Source organism: Micrasema longulum, unplaced genomic scaffold (assembly GCF_059751315.1).
Source record: "Micrasema longulum isolate JH-2025_06_02 unplaced genomic scaffold, ASM5975131v1 h1tg001795l, whole genome shotgun sequence".
Classification (NCBI taxonomy): domain Eukaryota; kingdom Metazoa; phylum Arthropoda; class Insecta; order Trichoptera; family Brachycentridae; genus Micrasema; species Micrasema longulum.
Window position 1 is genome coordinate 44,829 of NW_028278969.1, and position 13,643 is coordinate 58,471.

At 32.8% G+C, this 13,643-nt stretch overlaps 1 protein-coding gene across 1 annotated transcript in view; it reads left to right on the forward strand.

The window, feature by feature from the left end:
- Positions 1-9,048: 9,048 nt before the first annotated feature.
- Cralbp (Cellular retinaldehyde binding protein) overlaps positions 9,049-13,643 on the forward strand; it is a 47,345-nt gene continuing 42,750 nt past the window's right edge. The window contains exon 1 of the mRNA XM_088237874.1: positions 9,049-9,164. The gene's annotated coding sequence lies outside the window, so the exon portion shown is untranslated. The remainder of the gene's footprint in view (positions 9,165-13,643) is intronic.

Genomic DNA, 13,643 nt, shown 5'->3' on the forward strand with positions numbered 1-13,643 from the left:
TCGGTGTTCTGGTATAAATTCACTTGGAAGATTGTGTTCTTTGTTTACCTAGATAGAGACACACTAAGTCAGTGTTCGGCGATCCACGGCTCGCACACTGCATGCGACTCTTTGGCCACTCGAGTATGGCTCACACGGTGTTTCACTTTTAGTTTGATTTATTTTGTCTACGGGTCGGGTCCTAAAGAAAAACTTTTACAACTATTGTCTTTTTGATAATTGAATATGTTTTGCCATCTTTTAACACAGTTTATTTTTTTTAGATTTACATATTTATGACAAAATACATCGTTTTTAACTTTAAATATTACATTGCATTACTTATTTTATTTGTACGAAATATTCCCAATCAGTAAAAGTGCTGGTATGAGGTGATATAATATATTATGACAATTGTTGCGGCGACCTCCGTGGTGTAGTGGTCAAGACGCTTGATTCACGCACGGAAGGTTCCGGGTTCGATTCCCGGTGAGAACACAAAAATTAAAATGTGATTTTTCTCAAGCCTGGGTGCTCTGTGATGTAATTCACCACTGTAATTAGGCCTCCTGGCATGTTGTGGTGCAAAAAAAAATGTAAAATGTAGTTTTAATAAAATGTCACAAAAAAATAACATCAATATCACTCGTCACACAGGCTGTAAGAACTGTTTTATTTGGGTGTTTTTTAAGTACGTATATGTTTTGTATATTTTTTAGGTCAATAGAAAGTGAATTGTAGAACTTTATTGCTGTATACACAAAACTGTTTCTTTTTCTGTTAGTCCTAGGTTGTTCGCAAGTTAAATTATTTGCCACTCTTGTATTTATTTAATGTATATTGTAGTTAAAATAAAATTCAATATCTGTCTTTATTTTGTTCTTTTTCAACTTAAATATCATCTTTACCTTTTCTGTGCAAATGAATTAATCTAAATTGAGATTTTTGTTACTCTATATAAATAAATCTGCGGTTCTAGTATACTATATGTTAAAATTGAATGTTGCTTTAAGTGCTTTATTGATTCAACAATGTTTGAGTATGTTAAAATGCTTGCAGACTGGCTGGATTTCCTCCCTAGGGAGTTATTCAAATTGGAAAATTGTTTTCAAGCGTTGCCTAGTAGGTGATTTGGTTCAGCCGGATGAATCTCACCCACGTGATAAAGGTTTCAGCTCTTTTACTTCACAAAAGTAAACAGATAGAAGAGTTGAGGAAATATGGATGTTCAAACATGGGCAGAATGGTGAATGTTACACAGTGTGTAAAGTGGCCACTTAAACCAGCCAATGACAGGTCATAAGCCCTGTAAATGCCTAGACTCCCATATTCCCTTCTCAAAAATGTTTTCCCTCTCTGTTGAAATAAATTTTAAGCTTTATTGATTGTTCTTTTAACTGATTCTTGCATTTGTTTACTACATTGCAACCATATACAAAGTGTGGAAGTATGAAAGTATTGTATATCATTGATTTTGTCTTTTTATCAAAGATTTCTGTTCTTCTCATTATTCCAATAATTGGTTCCAGTTTTTTTATAACTGATTTGATATGTTTTGTCCATACTAATTTGTCATCCACTTCCAAACCCAAGTACTTTACATTTGCTGTTGGTTGAATTCGCTCTTCTTTAATTGTTAGGTTAAGTTTTATGGGGCGTTTGTTTTTTTGTTTTATTATCATATATTTATTCTTATTTGTATTTATTGTTAATGAGTCATTACCTAACCAGTACATAAATTTATTCAGATTCTCCTCGATGTTTTGCAGTTTATTTCTCAACTCTATATATTAATAGAGTATCATCTGCATATACAAAATACCTTCCCAATGCATTGGAATGTCTAAGGTTATCAATATACAATAAATACAATAGGGGGCCTAATATTGAGTATATTACAAATGCTGTCATTAAATGCATGGGGATGCATAATATCAAACTTGATAAAATTGTTTCTATTTCATCGTATGGGGTTCAGACTTTTGTTTCTATCTTCAAGGCTAAAATGAATCCAGATATGCTTGTTCGCCATTGCATCATTCATCAAAAAGAGCTTTGCGAAGACATTTCAGAAGAAATTTTTAGTCTTGCGGATTTGGCGATCAAGAGTGAAAGCGCTTTGGCATCGCCTATTTAAATCATTTTTACTTGAAATAGAGTAAATACCTTAGAATAATAATTCACTAGAGAAACCCTTTAGCTCTATTGTATAGAACGAAAAGCCTTCCAAATTTTGGTTTGGTTTTTAGTTTGGTATTTAGTTTAACAAACGTATAACGGACGGTTTCGGTTTGCGCTTGCGATTCTCGATACGAGTACCTACGGCCCGTTGTATTACTGTACCTAACTTCTTAGTCAATGATCATAGAATGGTTTTGTCCGGCCGGTGGCATATTACTACTCCGAGGTTTTTACATTAGGTTAAGTTCATCCGGATACGAATATACTAGGAACCTATAGTTAATTTAAATATTTTATGACCTTTGCTTATGTGTGCGTAACATAATGTTTTCATGTAAAAAAATGAAGTGTGCACACTTACACAATTATTGGTTCACAAGTGGGGTCAGCGGCTGGGGAGGGGGGGCAAAATGGGACAAATGCCCAGGGGCCCGGGCCCGAACCAAGAAAATACTTTTTTTTTAAAATAATATTTATTGTGTATAATTGATTTATTTATTAAATTTACACACACATCACTACTGTAATAATAAAAATAGAAACAACCGGGCTATAGAAACATTTTTGAAAATTGTAAGTTTTAAATCTCCCGCGGTTTTTTTTATTGCTACGAGAAAGTTCAGAGCTACGGGAAATTGGACATAAAAAATGTATTTTAACACGCGGAAAAAAATAGAGCATTAAATTGTACTACGAAGTTTCTTGAAAATGCATGAAAAAAATATTTTAATAAAAACGAACTAATTTGCATGACGTCACTAGTTCATCCGAATCAACCAACAATAAGAGAGTTGTGATTGGTTTCCGGTTTTAACTGACTAATCAGCAGAACTCGTCGAGACGAAAGGGAAGAGGACTTGAGACGTCACACGCTAAGAGATTTCAAATATACAAAACTTTAAAAAATCATAGCGTCGTAGTCATACGATACATAAACAATTTTGCCCCAGTTTAATAATCTATTAACAAATAAAAAATCACTGAACCTCCTCCATTCTCAATAAATGGTGCAAATAATGCGGGTAGAAGAACCCGTACCTCTCGTTGTCTAGGGGCCCGAGAATCCTATCACCGGGCCTCAAAACATAGACCATGGGGTGCTATTTTGAACCGCTCTCGCGGCACGAGAAAACAGTTTTTATCGTGTATTTTGTATGTAAATACGCGAGATAATACGGCGGCGAGAACGTTTGGAATACCACCCCTGTACGCACTGTCACCATCATCATCATTCCCTTTCCGCACCTAATGGTGCATAGGGCACTGCATTGGTACACCATTTATTTATGTAAATTGTTTGTTAACATATTTTTATGAATAAAAAAAAAACAGAGGTATTGAGGGGATCCTGAGGGGTGGGGACGACGTGTTGGCCTCTATCCATACGTCCTCCTCCCCCCTCCTTAATCTGCATAGAGTTTGTATTCCTTAGGAATATTTATAATAACTTTCCTCTTTGCGCAGCTGACAGAGAGTCCCTCAGGACTCTATAACAGCTGCGGGTGGATGGTGGGCTTAAGGGTCTCCCCTCAATGCATTGGTACACCAAATCGCAGTGTATCTTGATCATTTCTTGTTACATGAAGGTAAGATGATCAGTCTTACGCTATGAAATATTCTAGTGTGAAAACACCCTTTTAAATAAATATTTCATATCAACCTTGTCGGGAATCGAACCCGAGACCTCTTGCATGGCAGGCTAACGCGCTGACCATTACACTACGAGGCCGACAACGTACGACAAGTATTGTACTAAATAAATAAAAATACAAATATACTTTTTACGTTATAGGTGCAGTCCAAATTAAAATTAGATGTCAAAATTGTATCAAGCAATAAAATTCGGTAACGGATAGCTAAGCGTAATTACACTAGTTGTAAATGATTTCCTTGTTATTTTACAACAATTTACATATTATTTAATGCCCTAAAAGTTTTGAATCTTGTAATTATTCTTCCAAATCTGTTCATTTTCATCCATCTTAACACATATTTAATTGACTAAATAATCAGAGCTTAAATTCGTAATCTTTCTCGTATTCATTCGTAATACTTCGCAATTCCGCTGTACCTAGTTGAAATGCAAGATGACTCAACAAAAATTTAATTATGTCATAATAATATATCACATAGTGGTTGGTGAGTTATTAGTAAAATCTGGTGCAATTTTTATCTGGTGAATTATTTGATTTTATCATAGTAATGTTTTGTATAAAAAACTTGCTAATTTTGTTTTTTTTTTGTTTGCATCTCTAAGTCCGCTTCGTGGTCTAATTAATGGTCAGTCACGCCGCGCTATAAATGTGTTCAGAATAGCAGCCCGTGTTTTTAGGCTACAATATTTAATAGTCCATGCACAGACATTGAAGCGTAAGACAACGCTGCAATTGATATACCAACCGTTGCACAGTACACGATTGGGTCCAAAAAAGAAAATTATGATGATAATCTGCAGGCTCCTTCCGTCCTGGAAGATCATCGATGTCGATCTTTCGGATTTATTTGTCGGAGCTAATGGACGCGGGATAAACGTGGGAGGAGGCGAGAGTGCTGGCTGGCGAAAGGGTCTCCAGCGGTGCTATTCTGCACCACTCTCGCGGCCGTAGAAAACACTTTTATCTCGCGTATTTTGTACGTAAATACGCGAAATAACAGCCCTTTCTACGGCCGCGAGAGCGTTTGGAATATCACCCCTGGGGGCATCTGGTGATGTCTACATGCCACACTTAGGAGCGGATGTGGAAAAAGAAGAGAAAAATATGATAACTACAGATTTGAAATTATTATATACTTATTACATTTTTTATTGGTAGTTGTTACTACGTGTCCGGGCTAATTAATAATACAGTTCACTGTGCAAAATAGAACCAGAACCCAAGACGAATGTTTCGACTTGATGGCTACTATAAATTTTGAAAAGGGAAACCGAGAGGACAAAAGTCCGCCTGGTAGTGTAGTGGTTGGCGCGTTCACTTACAATGTTTGATATCCCAGATTAGATTCCTGGCAGGGTAAATTTATTTGTTTTATTTATCAAAAGAAAACAACAGCCATTATAACAAAAAAAATATTTACAAATAAACCAAAATTATGAGCCAATTATAGTTTTCTATACATTACTTAATACAATGTCAAAAAAAAGAAGAAGAAAGCGAACCTTTAAAAAGCCACTCCGCATCATTCCACACGTAAAAAATAAATAAAAGATTTCAATAATAATAAAAATATTTAAAAAAAATTGTACATGTGAAATATTTGTTGCAATACTTTATTGTCTCTGGAATAACAAAAATGATCAAGATACGCCGCAATTGGATTACCAATACATTGTCACTACTGAGTATGGATTGTTAAATTATGTCGATGATGAATAGGGAGATATATTATTTTTAATAAGGTATATCGACGGTAGAAAGCAGAAAGGCTAAGTGACTGACACGCAACTATAGCGGAAATTGAGTTATATACCTCCTTATTTTTGTTAATTTAATGCTGCGTCGTGTAAGCCGACACCTTTGAATGTCGGAAGTAAATTTTGGCGTTTACATCAAAAACCCCGTTCGTTTCAACTTACACAATATTCAACTTATTGTTACAAATTGTCGTTTAGATTAAAATCAAAACGTTTTTACTATTTATCGTACATATTTAAGAAAGGTGCTATTGTAATTGCAAATGCTTACCTTCTCAATCAAATGGTCAAAAATACTTAAACTTAATACGTTCAATCAACAATGTTTTGATTATGTCCAAATGTTTGTAGACAAGTTGGATTTCCTCCCTAGGAAGTTTTTTTAATTCGATTTTTTATTTGAAATTTTTTTTAAACCCTTGCGGATTATATTCATTTGACAAAATATATATATTTTTTTTTTTAATTCATGTTTTTATTTTATTTAGGTGACCCGTGTAGATTACAAATTTCGTCAGGAACGTATCCCTTGCACTTAACAGGGGGTTACTCATATACGACTATTGGAATCCAGCGGTGCTATTCTGATCCGATCTCGCGGCCGTAGAGGACACTTTTATCTCGCTTATTTTGCATGCGAGATAAAAGTGTTTTCTACGGCCGCTAAAACGTTTGGAATATCACCCCTGAGCCTGACGAAGTTTAATTTCCTTTGCCTTATCGCAACCAGTGGTGCATACGGCACTGTATTGGTGCTCCAATCAGGAAGTTCAGCCCTACGCGAAATTGTAAATAAAAAATGTATTCTTACGCGCGGTAAAATTTAGACCAATAAATTGTAATGCGAAGTTTTTCGAAAATGTATGAAAAAAAATATTTTAAAAACTACTTTAAATTTCACTAGTTCTTCAAAATTATCCAATGATAGTCTTGTAATAAATTTCCAGTTTCCGGGAAGCCAGTTTACCAATCAGCAGAACTCACCGTACAGAATTTGTAACATCAAAGGTGAAATAATTTAAAAATTGCAAAACTTTTAAAAATCACAGCGCTGATAATACGATTCATAAAAAGATACTTACATATTTTTTTTACGTAGTTAAATAGTCTATTAACAATTTTTAAAAAACCGCTGAACTTCCTCATTTTAATATTGAAGTTTGTAAAGGAGTGGTAATTTTACAACAGGGCCCCGATTACAATGGGAAGTTATCCGAGTAATCTTCGACTGTATATAAAGAAAAACCGATGTTTGTGTACGAAAATGAGTATATTTGTACGAACATAAAAAAATCTTCGTCGGTAACCTATAATTGAACATGTTTAGAAAAAAAAATTGTGTGCATATTCTGCTTTTCATACAGAAAACTTAATTTTACTTTGTAGATAAAATTGAATATAAATGTTAACTTCCCATTGTAATCGGGGCCCTGGTGACAGCTCTACGCAAAACTGCTCCCCAGGAGTCATGTTTTGGAACTAATTAGTTCTAAATTGCCGAAACTGCTCAAAAGCGTCCAAATGTGTACCGACAGTGATTAATGACATCAAATGCATTCTCATTTATTTATTTGTTTTTTTCAATTTATGTATTACTTTTTTTTACATTAAGGGTCCCTCACTAGGGTGTGCCGTGCCGAGGAAGACATTTTATATAATTTTGAAAGATGCCTTATTAAACATAATTAAATCATAATATCTAATACATATAAAACATAATAAAGACTCACAAATCTCACAAATAAAAACACATAAATCTCACAATTCACTCAACTCAAATAGTTTTTTTAAAATTAATTTTTGTTTTTAATTTTGTATGAAATTATAAGATAAAGTATAATTCCTTAGAGCAGAGGTTTCCAACCCCGTGCCGGAACGATTCGTATGTGCCCGCCACTATTCGACAGAGACAATTTTTTTTCATAAACATTAATTAAAATGTGAATTATTTTTTAAAAAAACGTTCGTATGTTTGCGATATTGTATGTATGAGTGGTTCCTCTGCTGACAGTACTTGTTGCAACTTGTCTAGCGGCAAGCCAGACTGCACTCTTCACGCTAGCCTGGAACGGGGAGTGCTATTTGCACATCACTCCTTGTCCACGCTGAAAACCCGAAGTGAACGAACGCCATGAACCGAGCCGATAAATCCCCTAATTATGAGGCACTGGCAAATGATATGCAATGCCAAAGATCACATTCACATATTGCTATTATATTTTTTATAAAATGTTTTCTTTGTATTTGTGTTTTTGTTTGCTTTGTTTACGTTTTGTATATACATTTCTCTGTGTGTATGCAATTTGAATAATAATTTATTATTTTGAAATATTTTTGTTTATTATTTATTAATAAATTATGAATATAAGAAAATAAATTAAGGGAAAAGAGAAGTTATTGAAGGAGTTTGTCGATTAAAAATAGGTGGTGCCCGCCACCCCCTCGATATTTTAGAATATGCTCTAGAGTACAAAAAGGTTGGGAACCCCTGCCTTAGAGTATATCCGTCCATGTTTTTTTTTTTTTTCATTATTATTATTGCTATTATTATTTATTTATTTGTTTGCACCACAAAAGGCCAGGAGGCCCAATTACAGTGGTGAATTACATCGCAGAACACCCAGGCTTAAGAAAAAACACAATTATTTTTTTGTGTTCTCACCGGGAATCGAACCCGGAACCTTCCGTGTGTAAGTCAAGCATCTTGACCACTACACCACGGAGGCCGCTACTTCTAATTTTCTCTTGTACTTGTAATTTTCTCAAACTAAACGGTTTGGGTAGGTAGGAAGAAATTGCCTTTAGGCAATATACCCGCCCTTATTTTATTTTATTTTATTTTATTTTATTTATTTTATTTATTTATTCATTCAAAATTACAAAATTAAATATTTATGAACTTATTAAGGCTTCTTAGGCTATGCCCGCGTCAAGCCACAATAAATAACAATAAAAATACATGGGAAAATTAATTAGATCAAATTGTAATGACATAGAATCACAATCTAGAAAAAAAGTTAATGTAATAAATAATCAAATTCCAAAGAATACAATGCAAAAAAGATATTCAGAAATAATTTTTAAACATGTATATAAATTGAATATGTATATAAAGTGTCAAATAAAAAAATTGAAACAGTGGCACATCAGGACTTTTTGAAATCATCAACAATGACTTAATTGTTTTTGAAAATAACCTTCAACTTTCATTATGTAGTTTTAATTTTCACTGTTTACGATAAGTTATGGGAATTGTCAGTTGGAGCGCAAAGTCAGCGATAAAATGCCTTGTTTCACGATTTACTAAATCGCAAACGTGATTTTTTACACTTTTAGCTTCTGGTATTGACAAAACATATTTTAAATTTCGTTGTTTGCGTGCTAATGATTTAAGATTTGCACATATCTCGAGGCGCATCCGCAGAATAGGTGTCCCACGAGAATACGAGTCGAGAAGACAGCCGTTCATTTAGTCTCGATCATTCGCTTTGAGCGGCAGTGTATTTTGAGTTGTGTTGCATTTTACTTATTGCCCAGTGTAACCCTTTCTTTTCTTCCATAGGACGTTGAACATCCCTTATCAAACTTATAAGTAAGTTTTATTTACTATTAGCATAATTTATAATTCACCCATTTACCATTTAAAAAAATAATTTTTCATATTTTATTAATACTGCTTATTATTAATGCACATATTATTCAAAATTTAATAAATATTCTTTTTCATCATCATCATCTTTATTATTCCCTTTCCGCACCTAATGGTGCTTATGACACTGCATTGGTACACCAATCGCAACGTATCTTGATTATTTTTGTAACATGGAGGTAAGATGATCAGTCTTACGCTTCAGGTACCAGTCCAGGGACTATGAAATATTTCAATGTGTAAACACCCTTTTAAATAAATATTTCATATCAACCATGTCGGGAATCCGAACACGAGACTTCTCGCATGGTGGACAAATGCGCTGACCATCACACCACGAGGCTGACAATATTCTTAAAGAGTTTTAAATGAAACCAAATCATTTTTTGAATTTCAATTTTACATTGAGTGGTGGCGCCTAGTGGTCAGCTCGTTTGTTTACCATGCAACAGGTCTCAGGCTTGATTCCCGACATAATTAACATGAATTATTTATTTTAAAAAGGTGTTTTTACACGTTTTTTAATGCAGTGCCCAGTTCACCATTAGGTACGGAAAAGGAATAATGAATGATGATGATTTTACATTTCATACGGAATTTATATTTTAAATAATTAATTTATTGAGTCTTCTTGTATTACAATTAGTATAGTTACTTATTTATTAACAGTGAAGGGAATTTATGTTATGGAACTTTGTTTATTGTTAAATCAAGACCTGCGTATTTTAGTACACAATTGAAAAGGCACTTTCATGACACCAGGAATAAATATAAATTTAAAACTTCAATTATTTATACAAAGAGGGCCCATACGCATGACGGTAAAAAATTATAATAGGCTTCCCAAACTAATTAAGGAAATAAATGGAATTAAAATATGCAGAAGTGATAAAAGTGTTCCTAATAAATAAATGTTTCTAAAGTATAAATGCATATTTGGAAAATGCAATTGAATAAATTAAAATATAATTAATATAAGCAATATACACCATAACCAATATAATGTTTTTACTGTTTGTGTTTTCTTAACTTTATATTTACCTTTTTTATAGTTAAAAAAAAAACATTTTTATTGTACGTTTTTATATTTTTGATACACGGTAAGAAAATGCTAATTGCAATAAATACGCTACTTAACCGTGTATTTCTTTGTTTTTTTTTTATCATTTTGTATATATTATGGTTAATACAGATTTTTATTATTATTAATAATATTTACATTTACTTTAATTACATATCCATTGACATCATCTTACAGTAAACATAACATTTATTTTTTAATTCATTTGAACTCTTTTCATTCTTCATACATTCGGGCATCTCTTCATACATTTTTAAACCTTTACCCATAATGCAATTTTGGGATTCTGTTTTTTTAATGGCATCCTTATTATGTCATTATTTTTGTAACATACTTATGATTTTTTGGTTTAACAATATCTTATTGATGAAGTATTTGGGCAATAGATTGTTAAAAAAATAAAATATAAAAACAATCATTTTATACAGGATGTTCTTAAACCCTGTCACATCCGAAACCACGATGATCAGTATGAGCAAGAAGACATAAAGGCACATAAAAATAAATTTTAAGAACGAATAAAATTTTCAAAAATAAAATATTTAACAAAACACATGGTTGTTTACTTCTGCAAGGGTGAAGCGAGGGAGGGGAGAAACATGTCAAACACATGGCCACGTCCCCCTCGCTTCTCCCCTGCAGAAGTAAGCAACCATTTGTTTTTTTTATATATTTTTTTTAAATCTGCGTTCTAAATATTTTTTTAAATATGCCAATATGTCTTCTTTCCCATACTGATCATCGTGGCTTCGGATGTGACAGGGTTTTAAAAACACTATGTATATCATTCTCTTTTAATATCGGTATCCGACTAAGCTCTCGTATTTTTTCTTTTTAATTGTATCTACTTTTCTTTAGCACTATTCCCGCAGCTCTATTTTGAAGAACTTTTTATTTATTTAAATTTTCGTCATCGGTTAAAAATAATACCGTAGAGCAGTATTCTATATGTGAAATAATTGTAGTTTTATATATTAGTTGTGCATTATTTCTATCCAATTTATTCTACAATCTACCCAGAAAGAATATTTCTTTAACCATTTAATTTTTTTTTAATTGCTTTATGTTTGCATTTAAGTAATGTAAATACTAACATATTACAACAGAGATGAAGAACATTTTAGAGAAGGTAATATAGAAGTCTAGACATTTACAGGGCTTATGACCTGTCATTGGCTGGTTTAAGTGGCCACTTTACACACTGTAACATTCACCATTATGCCTATATTTAAACATCAACATTCCTTAAATTCTTTCATCTGTTGATGTTTGTGAAGTTAAAGAGCTAAAACCTTTATTTATGCGGGTGAGATTCATCTAATTGAATTATTTCACCTACATACCTACATAAGGATATTGAAAGGAGGGTTAGTGCCGGTAACAGAGTTAATGGTGCCTTAAAGTCTGTCGTAGCAAATAAGTGTCTATCGCAAGAGGCTAAATTAGCAGTTCATAATGGAGTTCTGGTACCAACCCTAATGTATGGAAGCGAAGCATGGAGTTGGAAAAAAAGGGACGAAAGTAGACTGAATGCTGTTGAAATGCGATCCCTCAGGCGAATGTGCGGAAAACAATGTATGATAGGTGCCCTAATGTCGAAATTAGAGCAGAATGCAAGGCTGAGTTAAGCATTATCGACAAAATTAAGAAAGGTCTTTTGCGATGGTTCGGTCATGTGGAGCGAATGAATGATGAAAGAACGGCTAAAAAGATTTATGATGCGAATGTGTCTGGTTGTAGAAGTCGAGGAAGGCCGAGAAAGACATGGCATGATCAAGTACAACAAATTCTTGAAAGTGGTCATGTGAAAAGTCGGAATATTCGACGTGCGTGCATGAGAAGATGTATGAATGTGAAGGAAGCAAAGGAAGTGTGCCAGGACAGAGTGGTGTGGCGTTCTATCCTACCCCTCCGGGGAAATGGCGTGATGGTTAGTTAGTTAGTTAGTTAGTTACATACTAGGCATCAACAGATGAAAGAATTGAAGGAATATAGATGTTTAAATATGGGCACAATGGTGAATGCTACACAGTGTGTAAAGCGGCCACTTAAACCAGCAAATGACAGGTCATAAGCCCTGTAGATGCCTAGACTTCTATATTACCTCTCTTAAATGTTCTTTATCTCTGTTGTAATATGTTAATGTTTAAATAAGTTTTTAATATGATTCCAATTAGCTGTATTATTTAAAATGTCTACTATCTATTAAAACAATTAGTAACGAGAAAATGTTTTAAAAGGTTTTAAAAAAAATGGATTGTGGAGCTAGGTAGAAGTAAAATGGATTGTCTCATTCGCCCAAACCAATATTGAATCAACCGCTCCACAAGTGTATAGCTTATGTTAGGTTTTTGTTATTTTCATTGTGCATTTTGTAATATAAATAATAAAGATGTACATATATACCTAGTTTTTAAAACTGTGAATATTTTGTTAATTATCTCTGTTTATTAAATTAGTCTTCTTTGTTTATTCTAAAGTAAATATATTTAATATCTTAATGTATACCCATATATCCATGTGGGTACATTTCCTTATTTTAACTTGTTGTTTCTTTTAGTCTTTTTTATGTTATTCTTATTTTTAACTTCATTTATATACTTCTCTTACATTGCTGCACTTGAATGTATTACTCATAAATGTAAAAGCCCATAGGACGTATAAATAAATGAATTAAATAAATAAATATACATGTGTATTTTATATCTCATCTTCATTTTTATTTTCCATTTTGATTTTTTTCGACAATAATTATATAATTTATAATTTTTAATGCGTTTTTTTAAATATTGCAATTTCATCACCCGTATACCAATTTAGTATTTAGATTAGTTATATTAGATTTTGTATTAAATGAGGAAGTTCAGTGTTTTATTTATTATTTTTTAATAGACCATAAAACTAATTTCACAAATTTTATTTTTTATTTTTATATATCGTTTAATCAGCGCTATGATTTTTCAAAGTTTTGTATTTCTGAAATAACTCCACGTGTGACGTCAGAGGTTCTTCTTTGTCAGTTCTCGCGATTGGTTCGTTTACGGTTAGCAAACCGGACATCCTTCACAGCTCTCATATCATTGGTTTGTTCATAAGAATCAGTGACGTCGTTCAAGAGTGTGCGTTTTCATTAAAAAAAAATTTTTTTTATACATTTTCAAGAATCTTATCTTAATCAGTACAATTTAATGCTCTAATTTTTACCGCGCGCAGGAAAACCTTTTTTGTATCTTTTGTAGGGCTGAAGTTTTTCATTGTGTGCAATAACCGGCGGCAAGCCGTGTAAAATAAAATTTAAAAATATTTTTTTGTTTTGTTTTTAATTCACGCTCTATTGATTA